At 48.2% G+C, this 16,819-nt stretch overlaps 1 protein-coding gene across 2 annotated transcripts in view; it reads left to right on the forward strand.

The window, feature by feature from the left end:
* The first annotated feature begins 3,229 nt into the window (after nt 1-3,229).
* The window catches only part of LOC138758390 (KN motif and ankyrin repeat domain-containing protein 2-like), a 130,685-nt gene continuing 117,095 nt past the window's right edge, over nt 3,230-16,819 (forward strand). For both annotated transcript variants that reach the window (XM_069927232.1, XM_069927233.1), the window contains exon 1: nt 3,230-3,460. The gene's annotated coding sequence lies outside the window, so the exon portion shown is untranslated. The remainder of the gene's footprint in view (nt 3,461-16,819) is intronic.

Raw genomic sequence — 16,819 nt, forward strand, 5'->3', positions numbered from 1 at the left:
TAGTTATGGGGTGAAATTAAGTTAGAATATAAAGCAGGCTTTGCATAGCCAGATTGAAGCTGGAAGGCTGGTCAAAAGCACAAGGGCTGCCAATGAGATTCAGATTTATTGTCAGAGAATATACATAGCATAACATACAACCCTGAGATTTGTTTTCCTGTGGGCCAGGCAGAATGAACACTTACTGGTTAGTGCAAAAAAAAACTGTAAACATTAAAAAAATAAGAATGTAAACAAACTGACTGTGAAATACAGAGAGGAAAAATATCAATAAAGTGCAAAAGTCTTTAAATGGGTCCCTGATTGAGTTTGTCATTGAGGAGTCTGATGGAGGGGGAGCAGCTGTTCCTGAACCTGGTGGTGCGAGTCTTGTGGCTCCAGTACCTTTTTCCTGATGGCAGCAGCGAGAACAGAGCGTGTGCTGGGTGGTGGGGATCCTTGATGACAGCGTTCACCATAGATGTTCTCAATGGTGGGGAGGGTTTTGTCTGTGATGCCCTGGGCTGTGTCCATGACCTTTTGGAGATAATATAGTAGTTGATATCGTAGTCTTGGGAGCTGCTCTCTTCATTGTTAGCATCAGTATCTCTTTAATATTTAATCACTTAATCACCTTGCTTCCATGGAAGTATCTATTTCTGCCATCGCTGATTATACATCAGAGATAATACCATCTGCATTCTTGCAGTTTGTGTAGGTGGGAGGAATGCTGCTGTGAAAGGTCTCATCACTAGTGCTGTTTTAATAAAGTTCATGTCCCTGTTCTGAATCATTCCTGCCTGACTGGTCATCAAAGAGAGGAGCGTTGCTTTTGTCAGTCCTTTATGGTGATACATAGTCTCGACTATCACCCGTTCACCACCCAGGATATGAGAGAAGTGTTTCATCCACCCAGAAAAGGCACCTGAGTAAAATGGTGGGACGGGGGGAGGAGCACAGTCTCACAGGCAGGAGGTAATAGGTGGATGAGGGAGGGAGGGAGGGAGGGCCCAGAAGCAAACAGGGAGAGAGGGGATGATTCTGTGAATGGAGAGGGAAGTGGGGGTGGGGGGGGGGGAGAAGACAAAGGGATAGGGAAAAGAGAGAGAACAGGGAGTGGTCCAGCAGAAACCAGAGAATTTGATGTTAATGCCGTCCAGTTGGAGAGGGCCCAGATGGAAGATTACGTGCTGCTCTGCCAATTTGGTTTGGCCGTGCATGAGGCCATGGACAGATATGTCAGCACGGGAATGGGGCGCACAGTTGAAATGGTTGGCGCAGTCATTGATGTGAACAATTCATCATGTTATGGATCATTGGTGATGTATCTTTCTCTTTACTGCACTGGTCAGTAATAATGAAACAATGTTTTCCCTGTCCCATCCTTGTACATCCGACAGGATTCAAATCCATACATCGCTCAAGGTCGCCACACAGGTTGATAGGATAATTAAGGCATATGTGATGCTGGGCTCCATTAGTCAGGGGAATAATTCAGGGGAGTTAGAATCGAGAGGTCAAGTTGCAACTCTACAAATCTTTGGGGAGACCCCACTTAGAGTATTGTGTTCAGTTCTGGTCACCTCATTACAGGAAGGATGTGGAGATGGGGGGCAGAGGAGATTTACCAGGATGTTGCCTGGTTGGAAAATAAGTCTTATGGGGCAAGGTTAGCAGAGCTGGGACTTTTCTCTTTGGAGCGAGGAAGGATGAGAGGTCTACAAGATTCTGAGAGGCATAGATAAGGTGGACAGCCAGCACCTTTTTTCCCAGGGTGGGAGTAGCCAACACCAGAGGACGTCTGTACAAAGGGAATGGAGGAAAGTTTAGGGGAGACATCAGGGGTAAGTTTTTTACCCAAAGAATTGTGGGGACCTGAAATGCCTTGCCAGTGATGATGGAGACTGAAGCTATAGGGGCATTAACTCTTAGACAGGCACATGGATGAAAGAAAAATAGAGGGTTATGAGGCTGGAAGGGTTTTGTTTTTTGGTAGGAATATATAGATCAGCACAACATTGTAGACTAAAGGGTCTGTACTGTTCTGTAGTGTTCTATGTTCCATGATCACTGGTTGAGTTTTTTAATGAAATCGGTAACCGAGAAGCTGTGAGCAGAAAGTGGAATGACCAAGTGGCAAGAATATAAATTGTCAAACTGAAACAGTAAAATTTGACAATGCAGGGAAGAACAAGATGGTGGTATTTTGCACAGAGCTAGCACAGACTTGATGGATAGAATGACCTTTCCCTTTCATGTAATATCTATCATCCATGATTCTGCATGAGGTGCAGCTGCTAGCCTCTCAGCACCCGTGAACCAGGTTTAATCCCAACCTCAGTTACTGTCTATGTGGAGTTGGCATGTTCTCCTCACCCTGAGACCCCTGTGGGTTTCCTGCAGGTGCTTCAGTTTCCTCCCGCATCCCAAAGGCATGCATAGGAAAATTAGCCACTGTAACATGTCCCTGGTGTGTAAATGGGGAGTGGAATCCATGGGGAGCCGAAGAGAGTGTGGGACTGAGTGGCTGAAGGGGCCGTTTCTGCGCTGCTCCCATCTGTGACTCCAGAAATGAAATCAGCCGGCTGAGTGGTGTCACAACAACAGCCTTGCACTCACCTTTAGCAAGCACAAGGAGATGATTATGAACTTCAGGAGGGGGAAATCAGGAGAACACGAATCAGTCCTCATCCAGGGTTCAGTGAGGGTCAAGAATTCCTGAGGATCGGTCCTGGGACCTCCATGTCGATGCATCATGAAGAAGGCTCGCCAGTGGCTAGACTTTTTATCAGGAGATTCCGTACGTCACCGAACACTTGAAAATTTCTACAAGTGCACCGCGGAGAGCATTCTGGCAGGTTGCAACACTCTCTGGTACAGAGGTGCCAACTCTCAGGTCAGGAACAAACTCCAGAGGGTTGTTCACTCAGCCTGCAATATCACAGGCACCAGACTTCACTCCGTGGAGGACATCTACATGAGGCAGTGTCTTAAGAATGCAGGCCATGCCCTCTTCACTCTGCTGCCATCAGGAAGGAGGTTCAGGAGCCTGAAGATGCACACCCAGTGGCATAAGGACGGCTTCTTCCCACCCCCATCCCCACCCCTCGCCATCAGATTCCTGAATGGACAATGAACCCCACTTTCTTCTATTTCCTTGCACTATTTATTTATTTTGAAATGAAATTTATAGCGATTTTTTTTCTCCCCCTGGTGCAAAGCAACGAACTTCGTGACCCGTCCACGATAATAAACTCCGATCTGGAGTTCGTTGAACGCCGCTGGGCAGGAAAGAGCTCTTTAAAACGGGCGGCTGGGAGCTGGTGCTGAAGGTGGCGTCGTGCGCTTGTTCCAGATGTGGCAATTTGGAGAGAGTCCCTTAAACAATCTCCCCCATCGCTTGCTTGGAATGAGAAGGCGACACACGGGGAGCGAGCTGGAGAAGGGTCTGGCTGCGGCAGCGGGGGAGGCAACTTTTAATGTAAGTCCTGGAAGTTTTTTAAAGCGCCGTTCATTTCGAAACCGATGCATTTTTGTATTGAACCCCCTGATCTTTGCCATAAGTTTATAAAGTTTGCCGCTGCCTGCAGTTGTGCCCTTGATGCATTGGCTGGGAGAAAGTTACAACCCATCACCTTTAAACGAATCTTTCCGCTCCCCAAACATTCAGCTGATGTCGAGATTCGCCCACCGATCAGCCCCCTGCGTGAGTTCTGCACCAGAGAGTTTTCCTGCCTGTTCTGTCGGGATTGGGGAGGGGTCGGGGGAGTTTCAGAGGTTCCGGGGGAAAGTTTGGCTCCAGGCGAAACTTTCTCTGGCTCCCGGCGAGTTGATGTAAAAAGCCGTCCTGCTGCTGTCAGTCCGCGATGTGATCGAGACTCCCAGCAGGATCCTCGGAAGTCATTCGGCTCGGTCAGATCACAAGGTGAATTGGATGGGAAGGAACTGATTTACCCCGAGCAGTTAAAAACAACCACCGGGACCCACCCAGGGAGAAACTTGGGGCTTTGAACCCCTGCCTTAATATTGAGCTCGGTTTTACATGTCCCTTTGAACAATGTACCTCGCTGAGACTTGAGCAGAACGCTCCCTTTGCTGGCCTGAAGCTTATTTCTCTTCCTCCCGCGTTTTATTCTAATTCTCTGGGCTTCCTGTGGCTGAGGGTATCTGCTTCATAGTCTCAACCTTCCCACCCCACCCACATCCCTCCTGAAGCAATCCCTTACTAATCACAGAGCACCTATGGAATAGGGATCACTTAAAGTGGTTTAGAGTTTTGGATTTAACCCTCATGGATGTGACTCTCACATTCTCCCCTCGCCCCATTCTGTGCCCATGGAGGTGATGGTGTGTTGGGGTCCCTCCTTTACTTTGAGGGGGTTCCCCAGGGTGGATGGGAAAGTCCATAGTTGGTCAGCGCCGGAGATTCCTGATGAATCTGCAGAAGAACGCAATCTGCTGAAGGAAGAAGATCCATCTCCATCTCGGGAGACAAGCTTTCCACAGATCTTTTATTTCTGCAGCCGACAGATTCCCACCACGACCTCAACGATGCTTCTTCACCCCCCAGTCCCCTGCAAGGATTCTAATCATCCCTCCGTCTCTGATGCTTCTGCTCCCGAGATGAGGTCATCGGAGATGTCCACCTCCTTCCAAAAAAGGTGGCCTCCCCTCCCCCCGCCATTACTTGCATCTCCTCCATTTCCCGCTCATCTGCCCTGGCCCCCTCTGCCCACAGACACAACAAAAACAGGATTCCCCTTAACCTCACCTACCACCCCACCAGCCTCCAACATCCAGCAATTTCCATCACATACAACATCTGCTGAGCAGGGCTGGATTAAGGCCAACTGGTGCCCTCAACCCAGCCCAACAATAGTTTCCCCCTCAACCAACAAGACATTAAGACTCATTAAGTGCTGCATGTGAAATAATAGATAAAAAATTCCATTTTCTTCCAGGCTGGACCCCACCACTATATTAAATATAACCTGTATATAGGTTTTTTTTTTCATTTATTCTGGGGGGGGGGGCTTTTGTGAGGCCCTAGTTCTGCTGCACCATGGTAAATCCAACACTGGATAAACCTCTGTGGTTCCCCCTGCCCTCTGTGCCCTAAGCACGTGCTTATGTTGCTTCATGGCTAATCCAGGCCTGGTGCTGAGGGAACTCAGGGAGGTTGGAGCAGCAATAGAGTGAGAAGAAGCCATATTGAAGAGTCTGGCCCCAAAACGTAGACAGTTCCATTTCTCCCACTGATGTTGTTTCACCTGCTGAGTTCCTCCAGCAGATCGTGTTCTGGTGCAGATCTTCATCTCTCGCACTATTTGTCATCCTCTCCCCATTTCTCCATATTTACCTCCATATTTCCCCCCCCTTTTCTCTCCCTTCTCCTAGCCCCTCCCTTTCCCCATCCACCTCTGCTCCCATTCCTGACTCCTCCACCCCTGTCTTCAATCCAGATTGATAGTTCCTAATGCTGGTGTTGTTGGGGTTAAAGGTATATAGCTTTTTCTGGTGACTTTGAGAAAGTTCTGTTATCTGGACAGAGATCTAGCACCTGGTTATAATTACACTTGCCTAAAAGGCCAATTGAGGTGTGTTTCTGCATATGTAGAGGATGAAGCATTAAGTATCTGTATATTAGAGGTTTTCAATCCCTCAACTCTACAATGCTCCCCAGATCCTTACTCAATGTATGGCTGATATTGTTGTTTCATCAAAAGGCCATGCAGCCCATCAAAGCTTTGTCAGCTCTGTATGAACAACCTAGTTATTCTCATTAAGATAAAAAATAAAGACACAACGCTGGAGAAACTCAGCAGGGTTTCTATACAGTGGACTTTATATAGCAAAGATAAAGGTACATCACCAATGTTTCGGATTTGAGCCCTTCATCAAGAGCTTGATGTAGGGCACTGTTTGACCTGCTGAGTTTTTACTTCAGTCACGGTGTCTGTAGACATTCCCATTCCCCAACTCTCTCCCTGCAGCCCTGCAATTGTACTTTTCAATGGGGAACATGATCTAGTCTCATTCCGTGATCAGCCATTATTAGACAGCCAGCCACTTAGTTTGTTCTTGTGGAGGACAAAATGTTAACCAAGATATGATGAGACGCTCTCATTTCCTCTGATTTGTGTTTAACAACTCCCCTGAACCATATGAAAAGTAAATAGGAACCAAATTTGGATATCACGTTCCCCAATACCTCCAAGTATGAAACGCTCTCTTCAATATTGTTCTGGCACAGAGGCTAGTGTACTCATTGAAGTCTTCTCAGTTTGAATCCACAGCCTTCCGATGCGACACAGCCAAGCCAACACATTACCAATGATTTTTTTCCCTCTCGCACATGGAACACTGTAACTCCCTGTAAGCCAGAGAACTCACCAAGCTTTTCTTTCCTACATCCCCTGCTTGAACAAGAACTGAACGTGGTGTTCAAGTTGTGATCTGCCCAGAACCCTGTTCTGTTCAAGCAGAGTTTTCCCAACCTAGCATATTCCAAGATGTGGAGGTACATGCTAAAGGATGCATTGAAGCTTGGCACAGCCAATGCAAAGTCTACAGCCCTGCCACCATCATCAATTAAAAGGTTAAACCCTGTGCAAAGAATCTCTTGAATTGGTTATCCTCCAAACACATAAGTGGCAATGAAACCCTGTACATAGAATGTGCCAACACTGCAAATGTATGCAACTAATAACAAGGGGTATGACTAGCCCTCTATTCTCAAGGATCCCCACCACCCAGGCCATGCCCTCTTCTCTCTGCTACCATCAGGGCAAAGGTACAGGAGCCTGAAGACATCACAAGGACGGCTCCTTCCCCTCCACCATCAGAATATTCCCACTGAAATAACTTGCCCAGAATTATTCTAATTTCTCACCTCGCCCTCCCTCTCCTTTTTCACTTTCCTATTTTGGAATCACATGCAGAATTTCAGAGCAGGAAATCTATTTGAATTAATGAATAATTAATAATAATTAATTGTCCGCTCGAATGCGTTGATCAATATCACGGTTTATCTGTCTGACGAGGAAGGGTTTCTTTAACCTTCTCTCAATGCTGTTTCCCCTATTTTCTACGAGCCAGCACTTTCACAGCATCGAGGGATGTTTCACACTAAAAGGTGCACATTTATTGGCACATCTGCGAAGATCTAGAAGTTATCTAGCTATAACAATTAATTTTTGTACAGCACAGTAGCAGACCTTTCCAGCCCATGCCATCCAGATATCCCAATTAATCTACAATCCCACCCCCGAGGAAGCAGGTCAAGGGGAAAACAGGCAAACTCCTTACAGACAGTGGTGGATTCAGACCCAGGGGTCGCTGGCGCTGTAATAGTGTTGCGCTAACCACAACTGCTCAGAAAGCCTTTCATACACAGTACCCAAGTACAGGGTTTCAGAGAGAGCTGGTGCAGAGCAAAGGCAGCAGAATTTTACTGTTCTGAGGCCCATTCAGAAAGAATCTGGCGGTGCGCGATCACGCACTCTGGTCTCTGGAAGAAGGTGTGGCCAGGGTGGGATTTGTCTTTTCTGCTGTTGGCTACTTTCCCAAGGCAGGAGGAAGGGGTATGTGCAATGGACGTGTTTGTGTGTATTTAAGCTGTTGCAGTGTCAACTGTGTGAGCTTTGCCAACAATGTCGCTCAACGTGATACCCTGGGCAATGATATACAACCCACTGCTGGCATCCCTCATTTTGACAGCCTTCTACTTGACTCATTTGAAGCTCTATCTCACTGAAGTTTTCCACTCTTCCAGCCACGTGCCTCCATCGAAATATCTCTTCTTGTACTTGGAAGAAATGAATCATGCCTAATCCACTGAGCACAGCCCTAGACTCAGAAAGAATGGTGAATCAGCTTGGAATAATATTTGATCCAAACCAAACTCACATTCCAATTTGATGGAATGAAATTATCTTTTTCCCATGCTGTGACCATGTTCCGAAGGTGTGATCTATATTTAACGCAGAGTTTTGTCCATCCTTCTCCGGACTGCAATTAGGGGTGTGACGAGAATCAATATCCGGACTGAAAAGCCAAGCCCAAGTATACCTGGGGCAGCAAGAAGGAAGTCAGCTCTAACATTCATACGGCCACGCAAGGTAGCAGGGCAAGAGCACTGTTACAGTGGGAGCGGTCAGTCAGTACAAAGCAAGGCAGTATGAGATAATTGTTGAGATGTGTGCTCAGTCCCCTGAAGTGATTATTTAAAAATAAATGCTGAAGGAACTCAGCCAGTCTCGCAGCGTCCATGGGAGGTAAAGATGTTTCGGGCCTGAGCCCTTCTTCAAAGTATAAGCAAAAAGCATTCTGAGTAAAGACTGGGGAGAGAAAGGGGGAAGAATGGGAGGGGTCCATATCAATGGACAGAATTAGATATGATAAGAGGGAAGGTGAGAATTGATCCTGGCTCGGTGGAAAGGAGACAAAGGGAAAAGAGGATGAGCGAGAGGGAGAGAGAAAAGAGAGAGGGGAAGAACTGGAGAAACTGGAGGTCGATGTTCATGCCATCTGGTTGGAGGGTGCCCAGACGGAAGATGTTCCTCCAATTTGCAGGTGGTCTCAGTCTGACTGCAGGAGACCGCGGACAGACACGTCGTTGTGGGAATGGGATGGGGAATTGGTCCACTGGGAGATCCACGCCATTGTGGTGGACAGAGCCGAGGTGCTCAACAAAGCGATCCCCCAGTCTGCGCCCGGTCTCTCAGACGTAGAGGAGATCACAGCGGGAGCACAGGACGCAGTCAACGACCCCTGCAGATTCACAAGTGAGGTGTTGTAACACTTGGAAGGGCTGTTCGGGGCCCCGAACAGTGATGAGTGAGGAAGTGTTGGTGCATCCCTGTTAAAGAGTGGCAATTGACCCGGCTTTGGAAAGTGAAGTGAGTCTGTGAACGGGCCCATTAAATTTGAGGCTGTTACATTAAGTGACACATTCCCATGCCACATACACATGGCTGTTAAGAACACAGGGCTCTATAATCTATTTTAACAACATCCTTTTCAAACCACCTAAGGAAATATAATCTCTCATACTTGGTCAAGGTTGCAGAAAAAAAAACTCGCTAGTATTTTTAAATAGACTTAAAGTTGTTTTAACATTTTTATTGGGATTCCGAGCACCAATCTCAGACTTCAATGTTCTGCAATAATTTCCGCTGAGTTTTCTTTCTCAGCTCGAACTGTCTGTAGCCTAAGAGAGAGCTGGAACTGCCTGCTGTTGTTTTGGACCGGGCAGATGTTCGCCATTATTCTAATTAGTACTTCAGCTCCTTCCTCCGTCCTCAATTTGCGTTTCATCCGAGGCTGATTTTGATTAATTTTTTTCTGGGGAAAAAAAAGCAGAAATGGTGCGGTGCCAAAAGTCTGGGAGCAAGCAGAGAGGAGGGAGAGAGAGGGGAGGAGGGAATGGGTGGGGTGTAGGAGAGAGAGAGATGAATAGAGAGGGAATGGGGGAGTGAAAGAGAGGGGGAGGGAGTGGGAGGAGAGAGAGAAAAAGGGAGAGGGAATGGGAGGAGAGAGGGGATGTGGGAAGGGGGAGTGGAGAGGGGAGAAAGAAGGGGAGGGGAGCGATGAATAGAGAGGGAGCAGGAGAGTGAAAGAAGGGGAGAGAGATGTGAGGAAAGAGAGAGGGGAGAGAGAAATGGAGAGAGGGAGGAGGAGGGGAGAGAACGAGGAGAGGATGGGTAGAGAAAGGGAAGGCAGGATGAGGGAGAGAGAGGGAAGGGGTAGGGAGAGAGGGAGGGAGAGAGTGTGGAGAGAGATAGAGAGGAAAGGATGGGAAAGGAAGATAGGCAGAGAGGTTTGCCAGATTATGACCAACAAATGTCTAGTTGCTGTCATTATCTTTATAAGACCTCCATTTTAACCCCTGTCAGTTATACAGGCTCCTCTCCATGCATTTCCCAACAACAACACTCTCTTGGAAGAAACTTAGCCTGTCGAAGGGTGCGGTCTGAATGCAGTCGTCTAGTGCCAACAAAGTGCTGAATCAGTACAGTTAGAAAATGTCCAATAACGAAGCCAGCAGAGATGAGAAACTGATATCTCACCCTAGAAGAGAATACTAACTCATCAGGTTAGTAACAGGTAACTGCACCAAACCAAAGGGTAACAGGCAGACGATTGTCTGGCACATGTTGAAATATAATGTAGAAGAGAACCTGACCAAGTTCCTGTCTGGCAGGCTTGGTTTGTAAGTTTGGGTCTGGTTCATGGGAACCATTTGTGCTTTGGCTTCAGAGTAGTGCAGTGACAAAGCAGCTCAGGTCCCTGTGTGCTGCCTGCCCTCCGACTTGGGAAGCGACTGCCACCATGTTTACCTCACCTTATTCCTTTGTGCATCAGTGGTCTTGGTGCATACATCCCTCCAATGGTTCCAACAGACTACAGCCTATCTCCCTCAATAGGTCATACCCAACATGATATCTTTCCATTGGCCACTCCTGGATCTCAGAACAGGTCTCCCCTCCAAGTACTGATCAGGCCTGAGCCTGCCTAGCTTCTGAGATCAGACAATCCCAAGCGTGTTCAGGCTATTTTGCTTCCAAGAAAGGCAGGGTCGGCGTCAGAGCAAGTCTAATTAGGGGGAGGAGGTCATGAACTGACGTTCGAAACCTCGCTCAGCGGTGGGGGGTGGGGAGATGGTGATGGTGCCTGCCTGCCATGAATCTCCTCTGTGCGCCACCACTGTCACACTTCCCCCTTGCTCCGACATAGCAGACAAAGATGCTGCTTATATTGCATAGAAACTAGAGATGCTGGTGTTGCGGGTGGGGATGAGGGGCACGACAACTCATTTGGGGGGGCAATGCCCGTGAGTGCTCCCCCGCCCCCCAGCACCGGCCGTGACAAAAGGATTTCTGCTCTAACAAAAGGAGCGAACTCCATTATAGAGGCTGCGTGCGGCCCCCGGGCAACTCTTCCTCTCTTTCCTCTATCCCAGTACCTCCCACCACTCCACCCTCCGTAGACTCGGCCTAACTACACTCGAGGTATTATTTCTACTTTCAGGCCTGTGTATTTATCAGATCATTCCTGCTTTTAATAAATGTCAGAGTTATTTTCTTTTTTGTGTGTGTATTTTTGTATGATTGGGTAGGTTATTTGGGTCTGGGAATGCTCAAAATATTTGCCTATCAATATCAATGGTAATCGTTTCCTCACTTCACGCCACTTTGGCTGATGAATCCGTGGAGACGCTCTAATTTCATAAAACGGGGTGCACCCTCATTGCATGTTCTATTGGTCACTCCTGGATCTCTGCTTAGCTCCCTCTAGCAGTGGCTCCCTTGACCTTTCCTCCCTCCCTGGCTCAGACTCGGGACCCACCCCCCCTTCTCCCACCCAGGAGGTCCCATCAGAACAGAATGACAGTGGCGCCAACTCATTTTCCACTTTCTGCGTCACTCAAGATGGCACAGAGTCTTAAATAAGGACATTGCGAGTTAGGAAGGGGTGGAGGTGAAGTTCGAGGAGTGAATTCATCTTTGCATACAGGGTAAACAAAGGAAAATCTTTCAGTGTATATAATAATAAGCAGAATTGTGAATGGTGACCACAGTAATGATGTTCGAAGTAGAGAAAGTGGAAAATATGTTTCTCCTGGTGTTGTTACATGGTCTGTTGAGAGGCTAGACTATTTATATTTTAAATGCTGCCGGGATAGACTCTAATCTGTCACCAGGGAGGCCTTGTAACTTAGCACTGCTCCTGGGAAGCTGCCAAGCACCTCTGGGGACATCTGAAAAGCTGGACAGTGAAGATGCATCGAGGAGGAGTGTGTCTGTGTGGGTTTTACCTGATTCATTACGAATGTGTGATTCTGACAGCTCGCCCTGAGAGTCGAGTGCTTGCCTGCAAGACCTAATTCCGGCCAGCTTTCCCTATGTCCTGATCCATTCTGACACAAACATTGCAAACCCCTGTGACATTCTGTGGTAAACTGCAGGATTCCAGATGCAAATAACTGGGTGTGACCAAGTTTAAACTGATCCTCCTCACAATGGCCTAGATTGGAAAATATGTCTTACCAGGCAAGGTGAGCAGAGCCGGGGCTTCTCTTTTTGTAGCGAAGAAAGATGAGAGCTGACTTAATAGAGGTCGACAAGATTATGAGCCACAGATAAGGTGGACAGCTAGTACCTTTAGCCCAGGGCAGGAAGAGCTAACACCAGAGGATGTCTGTACAAAGTGAAGGGAGGGAAGTTTAGGGGAGAGGTAAGTTTTTTTTTCCACATAGTGAGTTGTGGGGTCCTGGAATGCCTTGCCAGGGATGGTGGTGGAGGCTGGAACATTAGAGGCATTTAAGAGATTCTTAAACAGGCACATGGATGGAAGCTTTCTCGTTCCACTCACATACCACCTGAAATCATCCTTTACTCTGGCATCCTATGTGGTTAGTGTGGTAACATCCTTCCTCCATTGTATATAGTTATTGTTGGTTACTGTATATATGGAGCTGGCCCGCCCACTGATGACTCACACCCCATGGTCCTGGGCCATAAAGGTCGAGCCATTTCTCCCTTCCCTCCATTCCTATACCTGGATCCAGGCCCGCAAGGTTCTTCTATATATTGTCATTTGGGGGGGCAATGCCTTGTCTCTGTGGTTACTGGTAGTGCCCATCAGTTAGTACAGGATAACTTCAGGTGGTATGTGAGTGGAAAGATAAAGGTTGAGAAGCACTGTTCTAAGTTCTAGTTTCAGATCACTTTGTTGCAAATATTGACAGAATGTGCCACCATTTCTTATTCATTAAAACAGGTCCGTAATCGGCATTTAATCAGAATGAAATTGCTGATTTCACCCTGGCGATAATTGGTTCTTGGCACAGCTTTGAGAACAGTGTTTTGTTGCATGAGATGAAACTGAAAGTATTCAGACCTGTAACTTTACAGCTCCAGTGACACTGTTTCAATCTGTGGCAACCTTGAGAGATCTGTGGATTTGGCCACCAAAGTCCCTCTATTCTTCCACACTGTTAAGAATCCACCCATTAAAACCATGTTCTCTGCCTTCAAGTTTGACCTGCCAAAATGCATCATCACACACATATCTGGATTGAACTCCATCTGCTACTTCTCCGTCCAACTCTGCATCTTGTCTTTATCCTGTTGTAACCTTCAGCACCATCCACAACACCTCCAACCTTCGTATCATTTTCAAACTTACTGGCCTATCCATCCACTTCTTCGTCTAGATCTTTATATTAAAAAATATCACAAATTTCAGGGTCCCAGAACAGATCCACTCATCACTGACCCCCGAGGAAAAATATTTTCTGTCCACTACTACTCTCTGTTTTCTGCGGGCAAGTCATTTCTGACCGATATACTCTGATTTTCCATTCTTGCACAATTTCTCTGCCTTAAGAGATGAGGGGAGACCTAGGCTCCTGACCACACAAGTGCAGAGGCCATGCTCAGTCTGCTGCTTCTCCCATTGAGGAAGAGCAAGAGTGAGGGGAAGTCAGCGATCACTTGTGACTCACTGCCCTTGGTGGACAGACCAGAAATAACACATCCTTGGACCACACCCCCGTGCAGTCAGTACAATAGCTGGACTCATTACGTTTTGAAGAGGATTTATTCAACCACCGTGGAGAATGGAGTCATTGGGCCCGACCCTGACCGTATGTGCCCCCTGCTGGAAATTCCACTGCCCTAAGGTGCCTGGGGTTCTTCTCCTATTACACCAAGTGGACCCCTAATTACATGGACAAGGCCAGCCCCCTGCCTTCACATGGATCAAAGACGACATCGCCAAGGCAGCAATTCACGCTGTGGACGAATCCATCCCGCTCCAGATGGAGAGTGATGCATCCAACTTTGCCCTGGCTGCCACACTTAACCAGGTGGGCAGGCCCGTGGCATTTGTTCTGCACCCTTCAGGGCCCCAAACTCCGGCACTCGGCCATTGAGAAGGAGACTGTGGTGAATGTCTGCCAAGCTGCCTTCTGGCAAGCCTTGCTGTACTAACATTGGCTGTGCATTATCTCTACTGTTAAGGACACTCCCCTTGGGTATAACTGTATATGCATCTATTGTCTTTCATTATTGTACCATGAGTTTCTGCTAATAAAAGCCATGATTATTGTTTGACCACATCGTCTTTGTCTATTTCATCAACTGGCACTTCAATTTTATTAGCAGAAATGGTTGCAGCCCTCAAGCCAGAGTGGCTGATAATCGACCAGTCTGCCCCGAGGACCAGAGAAAATTTCAACCACTGGATTGGTTGTTTCAATTACTATATGGCTCGAAACAACGTGGTTGATGAGGCGATACAGTGGGGCCACCTGAACTCTCTGCTGGGTGAGGTCCCTTTCGCCGTAACACAAGGAGCTACCACTCTGGCTATATCCCGGGAACGTCTGACTGCTCACTATGCCGCGCCACGGAATGTGGTGTTTGCTCGACACCAGTTGCTGACTAGACACCAGAAACCCGGGGAAAGTGATGCTGCCTATGCACTGGCTCTCGACTCACTGGCAAATGAATGTGATGTCAGGGCAGTCAATGTGCAACAACACTGCAATGCCTTGAAGCTGGATGCTCTAGTCAACGGGATTGACTCCAGTAACATCCCACGGAGGCTGCTGGAGACGGAGCCCTTAACCTACGACCGGGTAGTCACTCTAGCCTAAACACTGAGAAGTGCCATGTGGTCCAGTGAAATGCTAGAAACCGAAAAGGAAACATCCAGGAATGCTGGAACCCCGAAGGAAAGAGAAAGGTGAACTCCTGAAAAATGCTACTTCTGTGATAAGAGGTGACACCCCAGACAGGAGTGCCTGGAGCTACCTGCAGCTATTGTGGGAAACTCGGCCACTTGGCTAAAGCGTGTAAGGCTAAAAGTACTCCCACTGATAAGAAGAAAAGAAGCCCAGGGTGTAAAGCGCGTCGAAAGAAGCAAAGACTTGTTGATCCAAACCAAGGCTTTTATTAACTAAAAGACTGGAGCATATCACAAGTAGGTCGACCAGTCCAGAATGACCTGGTCTGGCTAGGAGCAATCTTTTAAGACCTGCAATAGGTGTGGCTACACTCTCAGCCAATCACAGTCATCCTACACTACTATCTGTACATATAAACATTGGTGATAGAATCTGTACTATCACATTCACCCCTTCTTTGAGAACCGACCCCAGGGTGGATGGAGGTTAGGGGCTGTACTGGTCAGGGGGCCTGACCATCCAGCGTGACTGCCGTGGTGCCGGAATTGGGGTTGCCGGAGTCGTGTCACCGGGTGCGCCCACTGCTTCACTCAATTCCCCAATGGCGTTGTCGACAGACTGGGCTGAGCTGGTGGGTTGGTGCTGGTCCCTCTGTTCAAGCACATGACCTGGGGGAGAAGAAATTGGGGGAGGTTGGGTTAAAGGCACTGCTGCGCCATGACCTGGGGGAGAAGAAATAGGGGGAGGTTGGGTTAAAGGCACTGCTGCGCCAGATCCGGCTTGGCTAGGTCCCTTACCAAAACTGTGTCCTCCCGTCCGTCCAGGTATTCAACATAGGCATAATGCGGGTTCACATGAAGCAGAGTTACTTGGTCAACCAAGGGGTCATTTTTTGAGTACCCGACGTGGCGTCATAAAAGGACTGGACCGGGAACCGTGAGCCATGCCAGTATGGTCGTACCCGACTCGAATTTCCTCGGGAAAGAGAACATCCTTTCATGGGGGGTGGCATTGGTCGCGGTGCATAGGAGGGATCGGATGGAGTGTAGGGCACTAGTGAGCACATCCTGCCAGCGAGAGGTGGGGAGACCTTTGGACCGGAGGGCAAGCGTGATCACTTTCCAGACAGTGGCATTCTCTCTTTCGACTTGTCCATTACTGTGTGGGTTATAGCTGGTGGTCCTGCTTGAAGCAGTACCACACTCCAGAAGGTACTGCTGCAGCTCTGCGCTCATAAACGAGGACCCCCTGTCACTGTGGATGTAACTGGGGTACCCGAAAATGGCGAAGGTGCTGTGCAGGTCCTCTATAACTGAGGAGGCAGACATGTCCAAGCAGGGCACAGCAAACGGGAAGCGGGAGTACTCGTCGATGGCTATAAGGATGTAGGTGTTACAGTTGGTCGACGGTTGGGGCCCCTTGAAGTCTACGCTGAGATTTTCAAAGGGGCGGGTGGCTTTGATGATATGGGTGTTCTCCAGACGGAAGAAGTGGGGCTTGCACTCAGCGCACACTGGGCAGGCTCGGGTCATGGAGCAAATCTCCTCGACCGTGTAGGGCAGGTTGCGAGATTTGACAAAGTGCACAAACCTAGTGACCCCTGGATGACAGAGCTCCTCGTGGAGTTCCTGCAGCCTGTCCAGTTGCATGTTGGTGCAAGTCCCCCTGGAGAGTGCATCTGGCAGGTCGTTGAGTTTACTTGACCGATACAGTATGTCATAATTAAAGGTGGAGAGCTTGATTCTCCACCTGGCAATTTTGTCATTCTTGATCTTACCTCACTGGGTATTGCTAAACATGAAGGAGACTGCGCATTGGTTGGTCAGCGGTGTAAAGCACCTGCCAGTGAGGTAGTGTCTTCAATGACCTACTGCCTTGACTATGGCCTGGGCCTCCTTCTCGACAGAGGAGTGTCGGCTCTCAGGACCTTGGAGGGTTCTGGAGAAGAAGGCTACCGGCCGGCTGGCCTGGTTCAAAGTGGCTGCCAGTGCAAAGTCAGACGCATCGGTTTTGACTTGGAACAAATGGACTCGTCGATGGCGTGCAGCATTGCAGCAATGATGTCCAATTTGATGCAGTCGAAGGCCGCTCTGGCTTCAGTTGAGAGGGGGAAGGAGGTGGTCTTGATGAGTGGCCGTGCCTTGT

Source organism: Narcine bancroftii, chromosome 3 (assembly GCF_036971445.1).
Source record: "Narcine bancroftii isolate sNarBan1 chromosome 3, sNarBan1.hap1, whole genome shotgun sequence".
In the NCBI taxonomy this organism is placed as follows: Eukaryota; Metazoa; Chordata; class Chondrichthyes; order Torpediniformes; family Narcinidae; genus Narcine; species Narcine bancroftii.